Source organism: Sarcophilus harrisii, chromosome 6 (assembly GCF_902635505.1).
Source record: "Sarcophilus harrisii chromosome 6, mSarHar1.11, whole genome shotgun sequence".
Lineage (NCBI taxonomy): Eukaryota > Metazoa > Chordata > Mammalia > Dasyuromorphia > Dasyuridae > Sarcophilus > Sarcophilus harrisii.
In genome coordinates, this window is record NC_045431.1 from 608,490 (window position 1) to 631,298 (window position 22,809).

General features: G+C 37.8%; 2 long non-coding RNA genes across 4 annotated transcripts; both read right to left on the minus strand.

The window, feature by feature from the left end:
• Nucleotides 1-209: 209 nt before the first annotated feature.
• Nucleotides 210-8,227, minus strand: LOC116419813. 3 transcript variants are annotated; one of them, XR_004230121.1, is made up of 4 exons: nucleotides 7,482-8,227; nucleotides 7,097-7,226; nucleotides 5,316-6,508; nucleotides 210-298 (listed from the first exon to the last, which is right to left on the minus strand). It is a non-coding gene; the product is annotated as an uncharacterized LOC116419813 (long non-coding RNA). The 3 variants fall into 3 exon arrangements; XR_004230120.1 differs by having other exon boundaries at nucleotides 7,110-8,227; XR_004230119.1 differs by having other exon boundaries at nucleotides 7,097-8,227.
• A 3,932-nt stretch (nucleotides 8,228-12,159) lies between these two features.
• Nucleotides 12,160-21,768, minus strand: LOC116419812. The gene is made up of 2 exons (XR_004230116.1): nucleotides 20,114-21,768; nucleotides 12,160-12,679 (listed from the first exon to the last, which is right to left on the minus strand). It is a non-coding gene; the product is annotated as an uncharacterized LOC116419812 (long non-coding RNA).
• Between the last annotated feature and the right edge of the window lie 1,041 nt (nucleotides 21,769-22,809).

Below are 22,809 nucleotides of genomic sequence, written 5' to 3' on the forward strand. Positions count from 1 at the left end.
ATCATAGCATCTGAAGGAGTTGTAGGGCAGCCTCTGCTGACACAAGTGTTGCAGACTGGGAATGAGATAAATTGGAGGCAGAGGGAAGAGGAATAAGGTCAGACAATGCAACAGCCTCTCAGTCAGAGGTCAGAGAACAGCAGTGGCCTCTCAGCCTCCCTGTATCATCCTCTCACACAAGGAGATCCATTCTGCAGGTCTGGGTGGGGTCTCCAGCAGCCACTGGCAGGTGGCTCCCGTGTATTCCAACAGCTTTTGCTTTTTGCATTTTGTGGTTCTGCCATCTTGTAGACTCCATCTAGAGGTAAATTAATCTGGTTACTGCACAAACCCAATGACAGATACCTAGTAGCAGCCTTTAGTTCAGCGCACTGTGAAATGGTACCTATTGGTTCTGGACACATTGCTTAATGTTCTACTGAAAACTGTTGTGTCCTATAATTGACTTCGTCTCTTTGTCTCAATATCTTCTGTTTTTCATATTTCAATATTATCTTAGAGTAAGAGATATTAGGATCATAGATTTAGTGATGGAAGGGCCTGTGAAAGCTATCAGGTTCAATGTCCTCATTTTATAGAAGAGGAAATGGATCCCCAAAGAGAAGAAAAGCATACAGTTAGTGACTAGGAGAGCTGAGATTGGAAATCGGGTCCTCTTCTAACTCCAAAATCAGTAGTCTCTCCCTGTGTCATGTTGCCTCAACAAGGCCATCTACTTAAAATCAGTTCTTTTGCTATATGGATCTTAGCTTCTCATCTGTAATCTCTGTGAATCTCACTTAGATGTACTTAAAGTGTAATTCTCCTTCACAATAGCCCTATCAGATGGTGACGTGGTTCCTTCGAAATTATCTCCAAGCTGTTCCCCCATCCCAGTTTCTGCCAAAATTTCTCTTTGCACTGGGTCTTACTGGTTTGAATTCAGATACTTAACAGAACAAGTGAGGCAGCTCAATGATAAAAGGGGTAAGAGTGCGGATGCTGAAGTCAGGAAGACCTGAGACCTGGATTCAGATCCTCACTGGTTAGTATGACTTTGGGCAAGTGATTAAACCTTCCTGTTCTTCAGTTTCCTCATCTGGAAAGTGAGGATAATAATAGCATCTATTAGCTAGAGTTGTTGTGAGAAGAAAATGAGGTAATATTTGTAAGGCACCTTAAGGCTTTATAAAATGCCATCATTATGATCATTCATCTAGTTGGGCAGGGCCTCTGCTAGTAAAGGGGAGCCAAGTTCTGCTCTGAATTCACACTTTCTCAGGGACCTGATTATTTAACACTTTCCCACATCAAGGTGATGCACTGTTTGGGAGAGTCCGAGTTGGAAGGGGGTGGAAAACTCAAGTGTTCCTAGTCTGCATATACTGCTGGATCCATCCACAGGGCTGACCTCACATGTTAAAGAACAGGGGTCATGGAAGATAGGACAAGTTGGCTGAGTAAAGGAGCATCTTGGAACAGTCAAATCAAGTTCCTCTGCTTTTCTGTCAAACTCATTACCTACCAAATGAGTTGCTGCCATTGCTGGGCAGCTTGGCCAATAAGCAGAAATCTCCCTTCCAGAAGGAAACTTTCCTTATGGACTCCAGGTCTACCCTCTAGATGGTGGAGACTGGTCTAATTCTTCTAATCAATGCCATTTTCTCTGACTTGGGGTTGTATCTGACTCTGAGGAAGCATTTGATAAATGCTTGTTCATTCGACACAATCACTTTTATGAATTACCAGCGTGGTCTGGGATAAAGAACACCAGAGGGAGATTTCATTCTTTGCTGCAAATTAGTTCTGTGAAGTTGGGCCACATAGTAATGTTATCTGTGTGGGAAGAAAGGAGACAAACATTTAAGAAGCACTTGCTATGTGCCAGGCATTGTGCTAAATGTTTTACAAGTGTTACCTCATTTGGTCTTCACAAAGTAGGTGCTTGTTATTATCCAACAGTTGAGGAAACTGAGAGAGACAAAAGATGGAATCTGAGACAGATTTACCCAGGATTACCTAGCTAGTAAACGTTTGAGGCTAAATTTGAATACAAGTCTTCTAGACTGCAGGAACATGGCTCTATCCACTGAGTCATCGAACTCTATCATAATGGGACCAGTTTCTTCATTTGTAAAATAAATTGGAGGGAATGTGGGAGATAGATTTGAGGGTCCTTTAATGCTCTTTCTCTTCTGTACCTCCTATGTTATATCCTTTTATGGGATCTCATATAGCATAATTTCCATTTATCATCCTGGTCACTATCCTTTGGTTTTGTTCCAGTTTATTAATATCCTGTCTAAAAAAAAAGGCGGGGGGGAGATGACACAGACAGCAAGATTTCACCAGGTATGGAAAGTTCTATGAAACTAAAAACAATAGTGTTTACACACTTGGAACAGTAGATGGTTTTCATTTGATCCAGAAATATGAGTTGTCAGAGACTGGCTTTATCACCTAGGACCAGTTTAGAAATCTGTATACTCCAACATTGAATGACAGAGATTTTTAAAAGCAGTCTTTTTTCTACAAGTGAGGTTGAGCCCTCTACGCCAAAGGTCAAAAACATCACCTACGGGCTACATTCAAGCGCAGACAGAACCAGACTGAAATGTAATTGGGAAATTCTTAACAAGATAATTAAATTATAATAGAATATGGATGATATTAATATGGGTCTTCCAGGTTAATATGTAGTCCCCCAGGGATACTTATGTATCATTTAGTGATTCCTGTTACCATATAAGTTTGATACTACCGGTTTATACCAGTAAACATTTCATAAAATGTGGCTGTTTCTCAGTCTTTTTGCATGGAGAATAACCCACCCTAAAAATTATTTCCGTGGCTCTTTTCTTGTCTTGTGGTTCCAATGTTATTAAAACAAAACAAAACAAAAACAAAACCAGAAATACTTTCTGCAGAAATGTTGCCCTACATCTGGCACCTCTGTTGCCCATCATGCCCACAAGTGGCACCTCTACCACTTGTAGAGATACAAGTTTCTATTAGACCTGGAACATTAATTTCTCCTAATGTCAAGATACAGAAAAACCAACATGGCTACATGTTGAACCAATTTACTAAAACAAAGGAAGTCCTTCCAATCCATTACGCTCTATTTCAAAAGCAGAGATGAAATGCTCTCTGGGGGGGGAGGGGCGTATGTAAGCAGAGCCTAAATGCCCATTAGTCAGGGAGGTGTTGAAGGAGAGTCCCATTAACTTATTGCTTTGGATTTCATTAGTCTAAGGCCCTATCCACTTCTAGGGTTTAGCCAAGATAACAAGAAAACTAGAAGTCAAACCACAGCAGGATTAATTTAAGGAATTGAAGCTATTTAGCCCAGAGAAGATAAGACTTAAAGCTAGATGTAATAAAGGATGCCCAAGCACTTGAAGAGATGCCATTAGGAATAAAGACTCAGCTTGTTCCCGAAAGCAGCGTTATGGAAGGCATCCAGGTTTATGTAAGGAAAGCTTTCCTAACAATTAGAGCTCTCCAAAAGTGAAAGGTGATACTCATTTGGGATGCTATGCGTCTCATAAATGGAGGTCTTCAAATGGAAGATACATGTTTATTTGTTGAGGTTTGTAGGGGAGATTCCTGATTAGTGACAATGGATTTTTAGGTTCCTCCAAGTCTGAGCTTCTGTGATTCTTTAAGTATTTATTCTTCTAAACCTATCATGAGAGGTAGGATGGCATGGTAGATAGAGAACTCTTCCTGAAACCAGGCAGACCTGGATGCAAACCTTGCCTCTGTCACTGAACTTCTCAATGCTCTGTGAAGTAATTTAAGATTTTGGCAGAAAAAAGTTCTGACCCCTTGAAGGAGGTCGTTCCTCACCTGGGATTTCTCTGTGTTGAGATCACAATCAGTCCCAACAATTAATGAATCAGTTCAACCAGGTGGGCCCTATATACCACAAAAGTCATTTTCTTAACTAAAAGAAATAATGATTTATTTGATTTTAAGTTCATTGCTTAGATTATCCCTCCAAGGTTCATGCCCTCCCAGTCACTTCTCTCTTCCGGGTTCAGTACAGAGCTCCATGCATAATATGCTCTGGGGAATAGTTTACTGAGCTGGGGTATTGTTTTCTGCTTCATGGGTTAAGGATTGAAGGAAAGAGTGATAAATGATAAAGGAAAAAGTGATGAAAGGCAGAGTGAGAGGCAGCCATTCATTCCCAGGTGATTAGTTTTAGACAACATGGATCATAAGAAAAAATGGTTTTATTATTTTACTTTATCCTGACATATTTTTGTCTTTGTTGCCAAATCGCCAAGTGTTTAAAGACGTACAGTATGTTGGACAGTGGGTAAAGTGCTGGGGGCACAAAGAAAGGGAAACCAACAGCAATGATGACAACAAAGCAACCCCTGCTCCCCAGGGGCTCCCAGGCTGACAGGGGAGACAGCATCTCAACATCTCTGTGTGAACAAGAGGCAGGAGGAAGGGGAGGTCACTCCATAAGGAAGACCACAACACAGAGCTGGACCAGGCAAGGTTTCTTCAGATGGGGTTGTAGCTGAGAGCTGAAGCCAGGAAGCCTGGGAAGCCAGGAGGCAGAGAGGAACAGGGACAGCTCAGTCCCTGAAAAGACATGCAAGTAAGTGATGGAGTGTGTCATGTCACTGATCTGCGGAGAACATGGAGAGGAGGAAGATGGAAGATGTCTCACAAGGGAGGGAGGGGCCAGGTTTGGTTTCTTAAAAGTCGAATGGAGGAATTTATATTTGTCCTGAGCAGCTGGGCGATACAGCGAGTAGAGTGCCTGCTGGAGATGGGAAGAACTGAATTCAAATCCAGTCTGATTCAGCGTCTTTGTGATCCAGGGCCGGTTTGCCCGTTTGCCTCCGTTTCCTCATCAGTAAAATGAGTGGGAGATGGAAATGGCAAAACGCTTATCAGTGCCAAGAAAACCCTAAAAAGGTCACACCGCGCTAAACACACCAAAATGACCCAGTCACACCACCACCATTCAATAGAAAAAGATCAGAAACAGGTTTCTAGTCTATAGGGATAGTTTTCCTGTGAAGGATTTCTTGAAGGACACAGAGGAGAATCACAGAAGATGGGGGAAAGATGTTATTAGCTGGTGCAGTGGGTCATGGGAGTTTCCTTCTTCTCTGGCTCTCCCTTGGAAATCATGGACTCATTGAAGTATTCAGCCCAGCATAACTAAGAGTAGATGTGTACCTGGAGGTGAGTCTAGAAACTAGAGCCTATACTGGGGAGGGGTGGGTGTAGAAGGAAGTTTGTGACCATTCACAGCACTTTTCCCTAAACCAAAAAGGATTCTGGATATCTGAAGTTAGAGCACTCACCTCCCTTCACTGCAGGCAGTTTTGTTGGAAGCAAGTGGTGACTGTTAGGGAAATGGCTCTTCTTCCAGACCAGGATTTGGTGGAATGAGGCCTGAGGAGAAAGGCAGTAAATGCACAGAAAATTGCTCCTCCTTAGGAATAATGGAAGTTGAAGGCTGAGGTAACTACTATCTGGTTTAGGAGCAGCCGAAGAATAAATCACTCAATCTCATACTGACACCTAGAATGTTTAGGTAAAGAAAAAAAATCCAATATTTTCCCCCACCCCCTAGCTGGAAGTGATTGTGTGAGATGTACCTCCTCAGACTATCCATTTGGCATTTGCCTCCCACCTTCCTGGTTTCAAACTGTTGCCAAGCCCCTTCCCTCAGTTCCCATGTAGCTTCTGTGCATTCAGTTACCCTGTGGTCTCTGCATGGTCCAGCAAGGCTTCCTGCTTAATTCTTGGCCCTCTCTCTTCCTCAGGAAGTTCCTTTTTCTCTAACCCTGTTACCTGTCATAAAAGTCCCCCCAGTCCTTGCATGGAAGTGGGAGAAGAGACTGTTCTCGTAATTCTTGCCTGTCTCCCCACCAGGTCAGTGAAGCAAAGGAATATATTTATGTATTTATCTTGTGGCCATTAGTTCAATCAGCAGTAAGGTTTCCAATGGGAAAACAAGGGATTGGATTCGTTTGCTTTGGCCCCAGGCTCATAATGGAGAGCAGGGATTAGACGTGCAAAGAAGCATAATTAGATTGGACATCATGAGAAGAACGTCAATTGGAACTCCAAGTGGCCGGGACTGCTTCAAGAGGGAGCCAGTTCCCTTTCTTTGGCGAGTTTCAGTTCGACGGCTTGCTGGGCATGTGACAATGATGGCATGGTCTGGGCTGGGCCAGATGCCAGGCTTTTAAGGTCCAACTCTCAAATTTGGTGATTCCGACCGGAGCTTCTCTGAGGTTCTTTCCAGCTCCAAATTCTGTGACCTTAATTTCATAGATGAGAACACTGAGTGGCCCAGAAGATTGAAATGAGTTCTCTGAGAGTAAGAGCGACATTTGGATGGGTATAGGGATTCAGCTTTGTGGATAATCCGAGGTGCCAGGGGGCAAGGCCGGGAAGTACGAGTACAGTGAAAAATAAGGCTAGAAAGGTGCATTGGAGCCAGTCTTGAGGCCTCCCAGTACCAGCTTAAGGAAGTTTACCATGGATCCTACAGGCAATAGGACATAATTGAAGATTATCATCATTATTATTTAGCAGAAGGGGAAAATAACCAAACCCAAGCAGTAGAAAGGCTATAAAAGGCAATTGGAATTCCACCAACAATTTAAGGAGAAAATGATATGTACATTTACAAATCTTGTATTTACTGGATTGTCTCTTCCCTGTGGTTTTTGCAGAAATTAAGCATTTTTATAATAGCTAAAATATTTCTTTTGTATAACAATACTCAGTCATTGCCTTTCATATATGTATTAATCTTGCAAACTCAATTTGCCAGCTGTTCCTGTTTTGAAACAATAAATTGTGCTACCTTTATTTTTTAAACAAGTTGGGCAGTTGGGTGACAATTTGGAAAATAGTAACTTTTTATAAAAATAGTATTTTGTAATTACTTTAATTACTTTTTTAAAAAGTAATTTTACTTAAAAGTATTTCAAGTACTTAAAAGTACTTTAAATACTTTTTTAAAAAAAGTAAAATAATAAATAGGTTTTAAACAAGCAAAATCACATTGGGTACTCAAAACACAATCACCATAATACTCCGGGATGAGAAGACTGTTAGAAAAACTTACCAGCATTCATTACCTGCACATCAAAGTGGAAAAGTCCGGGTAACTGGGTTAGAGCTCTCAAAGTCTTTCTCTAGTTTTCCTCCACAGGCTCACACTCCTGCCAAATTGTTTCCAGTTTCTGCGGCTCAACCTGAAAATCACACCTAAACATATGAACCCTTCTGCTCAGAGTGATGTTATATGGATATAGATGAGGAGGATTATGATTTTTTACAGGAAAAAAATGTAAGGGGTTTGGCTTGGAAGGGAGAAGGGTCATAGAAAACCATAAAAACTAAAAACAAGTTATTGGGATCTTTCTTTTAGTTGGTTATCAGATTACAGATAAATTCTTGCTCCCCCAAACAAAGGTCAAGTAATGTAAAATTCCTTTGAAGATTTAGACCTTAACTAAAGTGTGTCAAAGAATTATGTTTCTTCATCTCATCCTTCTTGGTTCAAATTTCAATCTTCGTCTTTCTCTTGAGATTACTGGTACTTGGATTATGCCACAGTGTCTTTTTCAAATTTTCCTAAAAATAAAAAGTATGAGAAAATACTGCAACTATTATAACTTGTCCCATAAAACTTTTATACTTACCTAGCTTTCGACCATTCAAAATTAATAAACCAATGAAGCATCATGCATCAAAATGTTGTCTTAAAAATTACTTACCTATGATTATGCCTTATTTGATGGAATGGTCGATCAATGTTTCAATTAGAATTCTACGTTGCTAGAAAAATTTAATTACCCAAGAGGCTTAAAAGGTTAGAGATATTTGATGAGGTACGTAAAACCAGGTGGAAATTAACAGCTCTACAATTGATTTTCTATTAGTCCTAAATTGGGAATTCAATTCAACATATTTAGATCGAAACTTTAGGTTTCTATCTCTGAAGAACACTCTGGGTACCAAAGCATATCATATTATGTGTTGAAATGGAGAAAATTAAACCCACAATTGAACTGATCTAACTTACCCTTTTTCTTTCAAAGGAAGGTTGGATGGGAATTATATATATATGGTTTTATTTCATTAATTATTTCCAAATTACATATAAATATTTTGAGCATTCATCTGAAAAGATTTTGACTTCCCGATTCTTTGTCTCCTACCCTTCCCCTCCCCCTTGAGAAGGAAAGCATTATAATATTATACAAGTGAAATAATATATATATATATATATATATATATATATATATATATATATATATAATATATGTTACTGTATTAGCCACGTTGCAAAAGAAAAAAAAATAAAGAAAAGTCTGCTTCAGTCTGCACTCAGCATTCATCATTTCTCTCCCTGTAGATGGATGGCATTTTCCATCATGGTCCTTTGGAATCATTTTGAATCATTGTCTTGATCAGAGTAGCTAAGTAAGTCTCTGACAGTGTGAATGGAACATCAGTACCCTTGTGAATTATCCTGGAACAGTCTTGTGCAGGGTCCCTCTGGGGAAGCAAGAGACCTAGAGAACCTTGTAGCCCAAGATACATGACTTACCTTATCTCTGGGATGGACCTGTAGGAGATAAAAGTGTAGAATACACATCTGTATATTGGTGATGGACTCAGGCCTTCCAGGCCCATCCATGTGCTACTTACCTTCATCTGTCTTCTACAATGGTCACTGGAATTGGTGAGTGCACACAGGATCATGGGATTATCCAATATTTTGCAGCTGTAACTCTCAAATGTGCTCCAAGGTGCCATTATGATAGGAATAAATATTAGTCACAATAGGATTGAATCAGAAACTCAAAGCTGAGCTTAGAATACAGAAGGCAGCACTAGGAGGAACCTGCAGCATGGTAAAAGCAACCCATAGAGACTCCAGTGCTGAGTTTAAATCCAGGCACTGCTACTTACTAACTTGCATCAGCCTGAGTAGATGCCTTCACTCCTCTGCTTCTCAGATGCTCTCCCTAAGATTCTATCCAGTTCTGAATCCTTTGATCCTGTGTACGTAGATCATAGAATGTCAGAGCTGGAAGGGACCTTAGAATCTGGTGCACTTCTTTCTCTTCTCAAATTAGCGAGGATTTGCTATTTGTACATATGGCACATACCAAGCTTCCTTTAACTCCTCCCCTCTGACCCCTCCCTTCCCTCAGCAGTAAAATGTAAGCTCCTTGGGGGCAGCCACCATTTCACCTGTCTTTGTATGTCCACAGCACTCTGTTGTTTGCAGATGCTTAATAAAGGTTGAATCGAGGATGTCCCACTGGGAATAAGAGGAAAAGAGAATGACTGTGTGTTGAGTTGAAAAAGCAGAGATGAGCCCAAGCATCTTTTCCAACTGTAAAATCCCATTTCTGTGAGATCATAGATTATATTAACATATGTGTTATAGATAGAAAGTAATGTTTATAGAGTTTAAATCTGAAATTTAAATTCATTTTAAGGAAAATTAATGAAATTTAGATGACAGATTTATAACTACATATAATTATAGCCTTCCAAGTCATCAAAAACATGCAGAACAAGCAATCTAAAAGTCATAGAGTCTGAAAATTAGGTTCTCTCTCATCGCAGTCCTAAAAAAAGGGAAGATGCCCCTTGCTTGAAGCAGATGGCAACCCCAATTAGCCAAACTATGATGCTATTTCAAGTCATACAAACTCACAGCAGCCACATTTATTTTACCTTAACAGCTGATAAAATGCATTTTAGCCTCAGTGCCTGCAAAGTCTCTTTATATAACACACTAGAGAAAATAGTTGATTTCTCTGTGAATAAAATAAGAAATTAATACAGAAAGTTGAAGCCATGGTCAAATTTAGAATGCAGATCTATCAAGGCAATGAACTTTGGATTACCATCTCATCTTTTTTCTTATTATTGATGACCTAAGGAGCAGTCTTCCAGGAGAGCATAATAGCCACCACGCTCCCGCAGCCTTTTGTTACACCTTCTGACAACATAAGGAGTCATTAGATATTTTTTGTACTGAGGAAATCAACAGCAATCCTCTATGTAATTCATACATTTAGGACCTTTCTATTTCCTGCTTTGGGAAGACACTACACAGAAGTTTTAAGTATTTTTCCAGAGATTCAGTTGCAAAGGGTCCAAGACTGAGGAAGATGACCCAATTCCATTCTTTGGAGTTCATGCTTCCCAAAGACTAAACATGATCTGTCTAGCTGCTGGGGTCCAGAGCTGACTGGGATCCCTTTGAGAGAAGGGATGTGGTGAAATGCCCCAGCCTTGACCTCCTTCTGGATCCAGCGGCAATAGCTTATTGTCTGCATAAAAAGTGCCCATCTGCTTAGGGTGAGGAGCTCTCCAAGAGCTCCTTGCATTGATGAAATCCCCGTTTGTAAAACAAAACAAAACAAAACAAAAAAAAAAAAAACAAGGGAATGTTGCGGTGGCATATCATGCACTAGATGGTACCTTGGGAGACAGAACTCCTGACGAGTATAAGGGGAGTGGGAAGTTGGGGCTTACAGGATGCAGTGTCTTGCCAGGAAGGGCTTCATGCATGAGAAGCAGCTTAACAGCCATCACCAAGGCCATGGAGGACCAGAAAAAGAGGCAGTCCAGTCATGAAGTGAGAATGAGTCAAGTGCCTCAGCTACCCCTCAGCCCTCTTTAAATAGCCAGAGCCCAGCCTGAAGCCTCATCCCAGGGGCCCCAAACGCAACCAGCACCCACATCCTTCCATCTCAACAGGTGCCACCCATCCCTCTCCTCCAAAACAAGAGACCTTCAGCACCCTACAGAGATTCCGAGAAAGGAAAAGTCCTAGTATTTTTGATTTAGGTTTCCTTTAACTGAGACACATGGTTTTTAAAGTTGAAAGGAACCTTAGAGAGTGTCTGGTCCTTCTCCTTGGATGGTTCTTATATTACAGAGGAGAAATATGAGGACTAAGAGTGAGTGACTTGTCAAACATTCAGTTGATTGTTAAACTTTTTTAAGTGCCTACTATGTGCTAAGTTCCTGGCAGAGCGGGGATGCTATTCCCACTCTTCTGACTCCAAATTTTATACTTTTTTTCTACATATTATAGGATCCCTGCGGAGGGATATCTCTTACCAAGTTTTCTTCTTGAGAAAGTTGAGCTTGCTGAGCTCTCAGAACCTTTGTAATTTCCATAAAAAGACAAATCAGAGCATTTAGCCTTTAAGTTAATCATTTTTTCACTTAAAAAATTAGTACATAGCTGTTATGATTTTTAAAAAATCATGATTTTCAGTTATCAAATAATGTTCTCCTATTGATTATGGATGACCATGCAATATATGTGAAAAATTAATTTAACTTGGATAGAATAAAAATGAAGGAGTTGATGGTTAATACTTTTCCAAATAACGAACAAATGGAATTAATTAAGTTTATGGTGAAAATCTCAATAAGAATATTTTTTTCAGGTACAATTTAAAAAAATTCTTTTTTCTTTCAGTTCCAAATTCTCTTTCTTCCCTTATCTCCTCCCTTATCCCATAAGAAGGCAAGGAAGACAAAATTCATCATAAATATGTAGTCATGCAAAACAAAGGTTCACTTTAGACATGTTTAAAATGCAAGAAAAAGTAAGAGAAGGGGCAGCTAGTGGGTGTAGTGGATAGAGTACTAGTCCTGAAATCAGGGGGATCTAAATTCAAATGTGACTTTAGATACAATACTTCCTAGCTGGGTGACCTTAGGCAAGTCACTTCACCCCAATTGCCTCAGCAAAAAAAGAAAAAAAAAAAGAAAAAGTAATATGGTTCATTTTGAACTCTTAGTCCACTACTTCTTTAATGGCAGATAGACAGAACATTTCCTCTTGAGTCCTTTGGATTTGTGGGATGTCATTCAAAGTTAATTATCTTTTTAATATTGCTATTATTATATAACTTCTTCATTTGAGAATGGCAAGAAAGTTAATTTGGAATTTGAAAACAAGTTCAATTTACTCTCTTGATCTCTCTATGCCTTTACCACTATTATTTCCCATACCTGAGTTTCCTACTCTTCCTTCCATTTCATCTACTAAAATCCTATCCCACTTTTAAGACCTATTCTTATGTCATCACCACCATGAAGATTCCCTGATTTCTGACCAATGGTACTCTTTTCTTACTGCAAATTCTAATGTGTCTCTGTGCTTTTTTTTTTTTTTTTTGCACAAACTGCAAAGTAGTTTGAAAGTGGTTTTTAATCTATATATCTTATCTTCCCTACTAGAGTGTAAGCTTTGTAAGAGTAGGGACTCCTTCTTGTTTGCTGCTAGATCCACTCACAGAACTTTCTTAAACCTCCTCCTAGGTTATCACCAGAACTTGAAAAACTCATGGAAAACACTTATAAAGGCTTTTATCAAAAACCCTAAAAAAGGAATTGAAGGAGAGGGTGCACAGCCCTTCACACTTAAACCCAATTCACTTGCAAGTCATAGCTTCCTGAAGTCATGGTTCTCTTGGAGAATGAAGGTGAACAGCAACAACACAGAATTTAGATTTGAAAATAGTGGGTGCTTAATAAATTGAAATGAATGGAAACCCCCTGATCATTTTGATCTTACCCTGTTGAAGGTGATCAAGAGATAGAAATATCCTTTGGACGGTTTCCTTTTCTTGCCTTTAGGCCAGTCACATTTTCTGTTCTGAAATATAAATATCAATATTTCAGCATACAAGAATTACACTCTTATTGGGAAATCCCATTGTGATCTTCTCTGGCTCAACAGATTCCTAAGGGTAATATGTGGCATGAATTAGAACTGGAAATATTAATGAATTGCGAGTCAGAAAACTGGGGCTCAAATCTTAGATCAACCACAATCTCTTAGTGTGTCTTTGAGTCCATATGCCCATGTCTTCTTAAGACTTACATTTCTACCTCCATAAAAATTGGGGAGTTGGACCAGATGATCTCTCTGGTATCTTCCAGCTCTAAATTTCTATGATTCTCTGAATTGAGAATCTTTAAAATTAGGTAAAAAATTAGATTTTTGATCATCTGTCAAAATTTAAGATATTGTGGGAGCATTTTTTTTTATTTTTTATTTTTTTTATTTAATAGCCTTTTATTTACAGGATATATGCATGGGTAACTTTACAGCATTAACAATTGCCAAACCTCTTGTTCCAATTTTTCACCACTTACCCCCCCCCCCAACCCCTCCTCTAGACGGCAGGATGACCAGTAGATGTTAAATATATTAAAATATAAATTAGATACACAATGAGTATACATGACCAAAACGTTATTTTGCTGTACAAAAAGAATCAGACTCTGAAATATTGTACAATTAGCTTGTGAAGGAAATCAAAAATGCAGGTGGGCATAAATATAGGGATTGGGAATTCAATGTAATGGTTTTTAGTCATCTCCCAGAGTTCTTTCTCTGGGCGTAGCTGGTTCAGTTCATTACTGTTCCATTGGAAATGATTTGGTTGATCTCGTTGCTGAGGATGGCCTGGTCCATCAGAACTGGTCATCATATAGTATTGTTGTTGAAGTATATAATGATCTCCTGGTCCTGCTCATTTCACTCAGCATCAGTTCGTGTAAGTCTCTCCAGGCCTTTCTGAAATCATCCTGTTGGTCATTTCTTACAGAACAGTAATATTCCATAATATTCATATATATTGTGGGAGCATTTAATGGCCTCACACACTATGTTCTTTCCTGTAGCAATGCAAGAACTGCTAATCATAGATATAGATAGATTTTGTCTTTCTGTTAGGTATGACCAGCTCTGTGAAGGGAACATTAAATTTTCCTACAATCACTTTGTGTTTTCTTAATTCAGTTAAATTTTTCCTTTATGAATTGAAATGCTTTTCATTTAGTAAATATTTGTTTGGTATTGTTATTGGTTCATTTTCTGTAATTATTTCAAAAAATACAGTTTCCATGTTCATCTCTCTTGATTTTGCAAATTTTGTTTTTTATTTGTTTAATAGGATTTTAATTCCTATTTTGGGGGATATACCTGATGTATAGTAATTTTTTGCTCCAACTTCTTATTTCCATTTTGTATTTAAGTTTATTTTTAAAGGTATGTTTATTATGATTCATTTTTAGATATATTGTATTTTGTTTTCCTGTCTATTGTCACTATTTTCATTTTATTGAGTTATTCAGTTTGTTCATTTTTAATATTGTGATTGCTAAGATTGTGTTCTCTTCTACCTATCTTTATTGTTTTTTATCCCCTTACTCTTTTAAGCTAGTATGGCATTCCCTATAATTATATATATATTATTATGTTATTTATTTATTATGTTACTTATTTTATTTTGATGCTATATTCCACAGGCTTTCAACTGTCCCATTTGCCTGTCCTATTTTAAATTGTTCTAATTAATTTACATCTATTTCCTCTTATTCTTTCTTTTATTTCTTTTTCCTTTTCCTTTATTCATTCACTTTATTCACCAAGTTAAGAAAATTATAGTCCAACAGCTTTTTTTCCCCTTCACTTTTTAATAATTCTCTTTTACTATGCCTTTTTTTTTTTAACAAGTTTTCCTTTGCTTTGTTCCCTCATTTCTTTTCCCTTTAAATATAATCTGAACTTCATTTTCTGATTTACAGGTTATACTCTTGTTTCTTCTTTATTCTGTGTTGCTTATGAAAGTAAATCTTTGAAAGTCACCAGTTCCCTCTGTGCAGATTCCACTTCTGTGAAAATTTTGTACTATTACCTTTGAACATCTCACCCATTTTTCCACTTGTAAATCTCAAGAATATCAACTCATGAGATAAGCAATGGGCAGCTGAAAACAGTGTTGTGTAGAAGTCCCTTTGCATTCTAAACATTGTGAACTATTTCTCCTCTTTGCCATTCCCATGATTGCTCTCCATTAACAAAGTAATTCACTCTACTTCTGATTGAATACCCTTTCTGCTATTTTGGAACGTTTTACCCTTGGGAACTTACACATATTTTCCTCTGAGCATGGAATGTGATGGAATGGAGGTCCAGTCTCATAGCCTTCTAGTGAAAAAGTTTATCCCAGATGAAATCCATCATAAGGCCTATTACTGTACACTATAGCTCTTCTCTCATGGGAATGTTGTTCCACAGTGGAAAACTTTCCTGTACTCTACTGGGATAAGATGACTTTCTCTGTTGCCACTTGTCCATAGCCCCTTTTTATTGCTCCTATTCTACTTTAGCACTTCTCTACTTTATTAAGAAATCATAAGTATTATTCTTTCCCTATTTACCTGTGGACTTAGTAAAGGTATGGCATTGTTCCTTTTTGTTTGTTTGTTTGTTTTTCTTCTACATCCCAGTCACACAACTTTCCATTCTGTTATCTCTTCCCATGAATGCTACTTAATTGGGAAGATTTAATCCATGGCAGCTTATATAGATTATTTCCCCTTGTTTATTCCTGATTCTAACATCATCTTACATTCTTAGTCCTTTACATCCCTTCTAAACCTTGATACTCTATTCTTTCTTTTAATCCACAGATCAATTTTTTCTTTTAGAAAATAATTTATACACAAGATAATGGTTTTTATTTTTTCCTGATATTTGTGTTTATTTTTTCTTGTACTATTGTTGTTTAATGTATTTGGAAGTTAAAAGTCTGCTAATGTCTGTTTTTTTGTTATTGTTGCTGTTCTTTGTCTTTTTTTTTTTTTTTTTTTTGGTAGAAATGCTTTTTACTTTGGCAAATTTCTTATCTTTTAAAAATTGATGATTAAAATCAAATTTGTGAAATATGTTATTTTTGCAATGAAGATTTTCCCTCCCCCTTTTTAGAATATACTATTCCATTCTCTCCATTGTTTTGTATGTTTGTGTATATGTGAAATAATCTTGTGAGATTTGAATTACCCTTCCTTTGTATTTTTAATTATTTTTCTTTCTTGCTTATGAAATTTGTTACTGAAATAACTAAATCTTTGAATGTGAAGCATGTTGTTGGTTTTAGTGGTAGTGTTCTATGAATAATCTCAAAATCAATATTTTGTATTCAGAAGTCCTGCATAGAATTCTTGTGTTATCTTCTGAGTTATAATATCCAGTTTTTTTTTAATTGTCATTATTCCTCTGGGAAACCTGTGATCCTAAAGCTATTGTTATTTTTTGCCTCTCTTCTGACAAATTCCCCTTCACTTTAGTATTTTTGTGTTTCAGATCTCTTATTCTCTCTCTGAGCTTCTACTTCTTTGGAATGATTCTCCATTATACATTCAAAATTTACCATTCTGTTATTTGTATTTTTGAATTTTGTGTTGATTGCCCTGATACCTAGCCTGCAATCATTTCCAATTCCTTCTAATAGTTTTTACTTATTTAAAAACAATTCTGCTTCTGAACTTTCTTGCATTGTCCCATGATCTGTGTGTAGTTCACAGAGGTCATATCAGTTCATTTTCCTTCATATTGTACTATTTATTCAATGTGTATTTTTTTTTCTTTGAAGTTGTACTCATTCTTCATTTTGCCTTTATGAGAGTCTCTCTTGGTTAACCTGTTTGGGGACTGAGTTTTTATTTAGGCTCTCTCTTTGATATTCTGGTCTTTCATCTTTTCTTATGAATGCCCTATGATTAACATTTAGGAATCCTCCATCATTTCAAATTCCTCTCTTTTCTACTCTAACATAGATTTTCTCAGGGCTGAGCTACCTAGTGAGCTTCCCAAATGTCAATGAAAGAGAAAAGCTAAAAGACCATCAGAGAACTTATATTAACAACAACAACAGATTAACTAAGAGAAAGAATCATTCAGAGAAAAGGAAGAATAAAGCCTGAGAAAGACAAAAGAATAAAATGTGCAAAAATTGTCAAGACATATTCAAGGTATAATGTGAAGGAAAATGAATCAGTATAGTAAATGAAACACAATAGTATGGTTTTGCCAGAGAATATAGATTAATAAATAGCAGGAACTTCTAAAATGATAGAAAGGAAAAAACAAAGCTTTTCACACAGAACATTAGAAATTAATCTAGTCTCTTCAAATTATGGACAAGGAGGTTGGCTGGGTTCAGGGCTTTGTCTTGAGTAATGCCTATGGGGAGACAACTAGCTTTGGCTGTTTTTTCATTTCCTTTTCTGTTAGGGCTAATCCTCTGTTCCTCAGATCCAATGATCTGTTTCTATCTGGCTTGTGGATTTGAATGCTATATATGGTATGTCTTCTCTGCCCAATTCTTACCTCTTTCCTCCTTCTTCCCTTCACATGGCTAGACAGAATCAATGTCTGATGATGCTTTCAGAGTCAGCCTAAAGAGACTTAGGTAGATTCGCTGTCATATAGGATCTCTACAATCAGACCTTGAATCTCATGTTTGTACTTGATGCAGTGGATGTAGGAGATTGAGTGCATCCTCCCTCATTTGAGAGATAAGGAATATCAGACCTAGAATGAGTATGTAACTTGTCTGAAGTCACAAGGGAAGTAAGGAAGTAACAAAGCCATCAAGTGAACCCAAATCTTCTGATCTATTGCTCTTTTCCTTACATCATGCTTCCTCCTCAGATGAATAAAGCTAGAGGCCTACAGAAGCAGTAAATCTCACAAAACATCAGAAGGTTCTGGTTTAGTGGATCAGAGAGAACCTCAGTCAAAGGTGTTCAGGACCCTGGATAGTGTCCTGGTACAGCTATAGTGTGGATGAAAAGCTCAAAGTTACTAAGGCCTTTGAAATTCAGAGTACATATGCAATTGGCAATTTCTTTTTGAAGAAACTCCTGTGTTCAGGGGATTTTGAGCTAGCTGGAACATTAGAAATCATCTGGCCAGACCCCGTCATTTTAGAGATGAAGAATCAAAGTAATATAGCACAAAATGAAAAGCAGATATTATCTACTATGGCTAAAATCATTGTTAAGGCTTTAGCTGGATCCTTTGTCCTATTCCATCTCTCCTATCTTCTCCTTTCCAATGCAACTGAAGTCCAAAAAAAAAAATATTTGGTATGGATTGAAGGGAAGAATTCAATCATATTCAACAAATATTTTAAGCTCCTTTTTTTTTTTTTTTCCTGCAAAGCACTTAAACTACTCAGATTGTATATAGATTAGCAGAGTGGATTTTTATAGTGGTAAAACTCTGCCCCATGAATTCCATACTCTAAGATAAGAGAAAAATGCTTATGCTAAAAAAACACAGACTAATTCTAATAAACATTGCCTGGGGGAACACAAACTATTTTGGGATGATGGGATTTAGAACTAGAAGGGAATCTTAAAGTTTCTAGTCCAATTCTCTTATAGAAGAGGAAAGAACAATACCTTTTCTTCTTTATTATATGAATAATTTTTAAGATCATAAATCAGAAACCAAAATCAATGGGTTAAGCCTTTCAAATATTATTTTAAATAAATAAACTTTATTGTTATCCTCAGCTTATCATTTTAGATAATCTCTTTGTTCACCAAAATATAAAGGGTGGGGGGGGGCCGGGGGGGGGGGAACCTCCACTCTCCTTTTGTATGTGTGCTTTTACCTTGCACAGAAACCATAGTTACTGAGACAAAGGGAAATGGGAAGGCTGCAGGGACATTTTTTCGCTGAGCCTTTCTGTTCCCAGTGAATTCCTCAAGCTCATGAGGACTCATTCGACTGTGTAAAGTACAAACTGCCACCAAACTAGATCCACTTGTATTGTGAATTAGTGATTGAATCTGGGCATTGGGACTTTAAAAGACAATTTCTATTCACTCCATGCAGTATCCAGGTCCTAAAAAACACATCAACAAAAGACTGCAGGCAGTCACAAGGAGGGGCAAAAACCTGGTTGAGTGGCAATTTTCTGTTCATAAATCAACTCAGTATTCTCAATTGTCCTAACGCTGTTTCCCACAAGTTACAAGTGGCATTCCCCGCCCCCCAGGAATGTCTTTTTATAAGAACATGGTGCTCCTTCCAAACAACACGGAAGAAAGTCCATAAAGATACTGAGCCATCAGGAATCTGACTTAAAATGCATTATGATAAAATGTATCCTCACAGAAGGATGGAGGATTTTAATAGCTGTATTTTATCATCATGTTTTTCATACAGCAACAGGACCAAAGAACCAGTGACAATGATGATGATGTAGATGGTTAAGATGATGATGAAGAAGGGAGGAAGAGATGAGGGCTTCTGATCTTTGTGAAGTTTTACCACTATTAAAATCCACTCTGCTAAAGCAGTTTTCCTATGTATTTGAAAACAGTAGAATAGCTTTTAATAACTGCCCCCATGGTGCTAGGCAGGGCACTGTACAAAATTTACAAAAAGAGGAAATAGCAAAAAATGTCTCTGCTAATCAAACAATACAACCTAGACATTGGTAGGACATTTTAGTCAATTTCCTTTAATCAAAAAAAAAAAAAAAAGACAAATTAAAAACAATGGGGTCCCCTCCTCCCGGGGGTGGGGGGAGGTAGGGAGCCAGGGAAGGAAATCGGAATTTATTATTAATCTCTTTCATTAGGTTGTATCTCCCATGTCTCCATTCTGTCCAAGAATGCTGGATAAGGAGATGTAGCTGTCTAGTGAACACCATGAGATTCTATGTGGCAGAGGGTAGGGGTGGAGAACACCCATTCTGAATATGATTTACCAAAAATGAATGCACATTCTGACTCTCCATGACACATCATGATTGATTTTTGTAATAAATCAATGTGCCCGGGTTTCAGCAAATCTCCAGTGAACGGTAACACACAAGAGATACAATTTCCAAACCTTGCCTTGGAGACCACTGCTCTGGATATGCATTTCTGCTAAAATCTATAAAGCAAAATTTCATCATATGTAACACAATTATTTTCTCCCCATGAATAAGGACTCAATAAATAAATGCACAGCATGGGAAGGACGATCCCGACACACCTCTCACAATGGTTTTTCTCTACCATAGATATGGCTGGGCCCAGACCCACTTTCATGTTTCCTTGTCACCATGGGGTTCCGGCTTTCCCAGTGACCATGTGTGTAGCTTCCCTCAGCTCCTAGCATATAGGTGTGCTGAAATGAATTCATATGAAGTATGGGCCATGGTTAATGGCTAAAGAATAATGACCAGCTTTGTCATCAGTGACCAGATTTTCAACAAACATTCACCTTTACCTTTGGCACCTCCTTGTCTTGTCTCTTCATGAATAATCCTTCTTGTAGTAAACATGATGCAAAGAGAGTAGCGGGTCTCTGATAGTGGATCTCAAAGGCTGGACTTCCATTGGTGCACTCTCTAATGCTGGTGGAGCAGGCTGAAAGGGAGTGATAGCAAAATAACAAGGGATGTCCTAATCAGGCTTAACCTTTTCTATTTCTCAGCAGCTAGTGATTCACTTCTATCAATCCATTAAAAGAACCATGATTTCATCCATATGGATCTTTTCTCCATCAAAAGTGAATCAGAGTCCTGTGCCTTCATTAGTTTCTGTGGTTAAAGATAAAAGCATCCATGGTCAATCTTTTGGTGATGAGCCTTTGTTTTCAGGATACACACAGAGTACACACACACACACACACACACACACACACACACTTTAGTAAGATTTGCCAGAGTTGTATTTTGTTGACATACCTTTTGAAAATTCAAGGTCACTGTCCCTCAGTGATGAAGCATCAGGGGAGGATGTCTGTGGAATTAGCTATATCGCCCCCTCAACACACACAAACACATTATATAGAATGGACACACATAAACATACTTATGTATATAATCAGACACATAAATATAATGCAATTATATGCATGTGAAGCAATATATAGTGCACCACAGACAATGCCTTACAGTCATTTATGCATTTTCTAAGATGTACATGAAGCGATAATCTAATCAAGGTACTTATCATGAACTGCCCCAATCCATAAAATATGCCCAACACATTTCCTTCCTCCTGTCCCCAAACTGTTGTAAAGAGCTACTTGCCTGCAAGTAAGCCACAATTTATGTCGAGAGCATAAAAGAGAATGATGGTTTCATTTTGCTTAAATGCAACGTGCCCCACAAGGCAAGAATGGCTAGATGGCTGATGGAGAGAATGCAACCTTTGTGAGATTACCTTTTGCCCCAAGGAACAGTTTAAAAAATAAACATCTGTTAAAAGGAAAAAGAAAAACACCTCAATCTGATATGTTTTGAGAAAGGTTGTGTTAAGCATTCTCAGACCCACCCCACTAATGTCTCACTGCCTGTATACTGTTGGGTTGGGAAGATGATCCTTGTTCTTGAAAGGTGGGGCAGGCACCTTGCAGGGCATGTATCCTTAATTTCAGCACACTGATCCTGGGGAGTGCATCATTTTTCTGACTATAGCAGCCAGAGGGTATGGGATGGCTGACATTTTTATTAGGGGGAAATGACCATAGAGATGTCATCTCATATTGATAGACCGCTTTCATATATGCAAAGTGTTTTACATAAGCTCTCTTCTTAGATCCTCAGGACAACCGTACAAGTCAAGTCCTATCATTATTCTTATTTTACAGATGGGGGGAAACTGTGGCTGAAGGAAGGGAAGGCAATCTGTTGAGTGTGCAAGTGTAGGAAGCAGAATTCAAACTCAAGCCTTCTGAAGACTAAATCCAACATACCATCCAATCTGCCACCTAGGTATTGCTTCTAAAGTGCTGGAAAAAGCCTAATTTATGATTTCACTTGATCATTTTTTGTTGTTAGAAGGAGGACTTGGCAAAGGGCATGGAAGTGATGATTATATAGAGAAATAATTGTGACATAAAAGACAAAAATAATTGATGTGAAAAAAAATGCTTGACCCCATTATCTTAAAACAAAATATTATACTTCTTTTTATTTATTTATTTATTTAAGAGCCTTTTATTTACAGGTTATATGTATGGGTAACTTTACAGCACAAAATATTATACTTCAAGAAATCTGGATTTAACATCTTTTTTGTAGGTCAAGCATTTTTGTTTCATATATTTTTGTTTTAATATTTATTTTGATATGGAATTGTGACTTCATCAGGGAGTAGGGAGACCCCAGAAGCTGTCTAGTCCAGCTTGGGGGAAATTGAGGCCCCAGGAAGTTATATGACTTGCCTAGAGGTAACACAGTAATTCAGGCATTTGCATTCTGATCTTCTGATTCCACAACTGTACCATAAAACCTCCCTGATTTCAAGGGAGATCAGCAAGCCTTTCAGAACTCGGCCTCAGAGTGTTTCTTAAGGACTGGAAAGTGACTTTGTTCCATAAATGAAAAGTTAATCTATGTCAGAAGCAGCATTTGAACCCAAGTCATCCAGCCTTCAAAAACTGACTATCAATCCACTAGACCAACCTCCCTCTTCTTACATGAGGTCAAGTTGTTCTAAAAACAAAACAAAAGGTCATTTAGGTTGCACTATTTGCCAAGAATTAACAATTTTATTCAAGAAACATTTTAAAACTAGAAACTGTGTTGGTCAATGAGAACTAAACTGTCATGATTATCAATGTGTTTGATTATATTTATTTGAAAATGGAAAAGTCAGACCTATCAAAATACAGACTAACTATGTATTCATACCACCACCCTTCAAGGGATGATTATCAATTTAAAAGAAATCTTAGGTTGGGGAAGTTTTTAATTGTAGTTTGCTGTTTTTAGTGTTCTGTTGAAGGTGTAGAAAGAAAAGTGAAAAGGCAACTCACATTTAACAGAGAACTAAAAATAGCTTTTGTATGAAAGAGTTTGTGAATCCCCATTATCATTATGAAGTATAAAAACATAATTTCATTTCATTTGCTACTACACAGTGGTAGTTTTGCTTATTCATTTTATTCCCTTTTTGTGGTTTGCTTTAAATCCA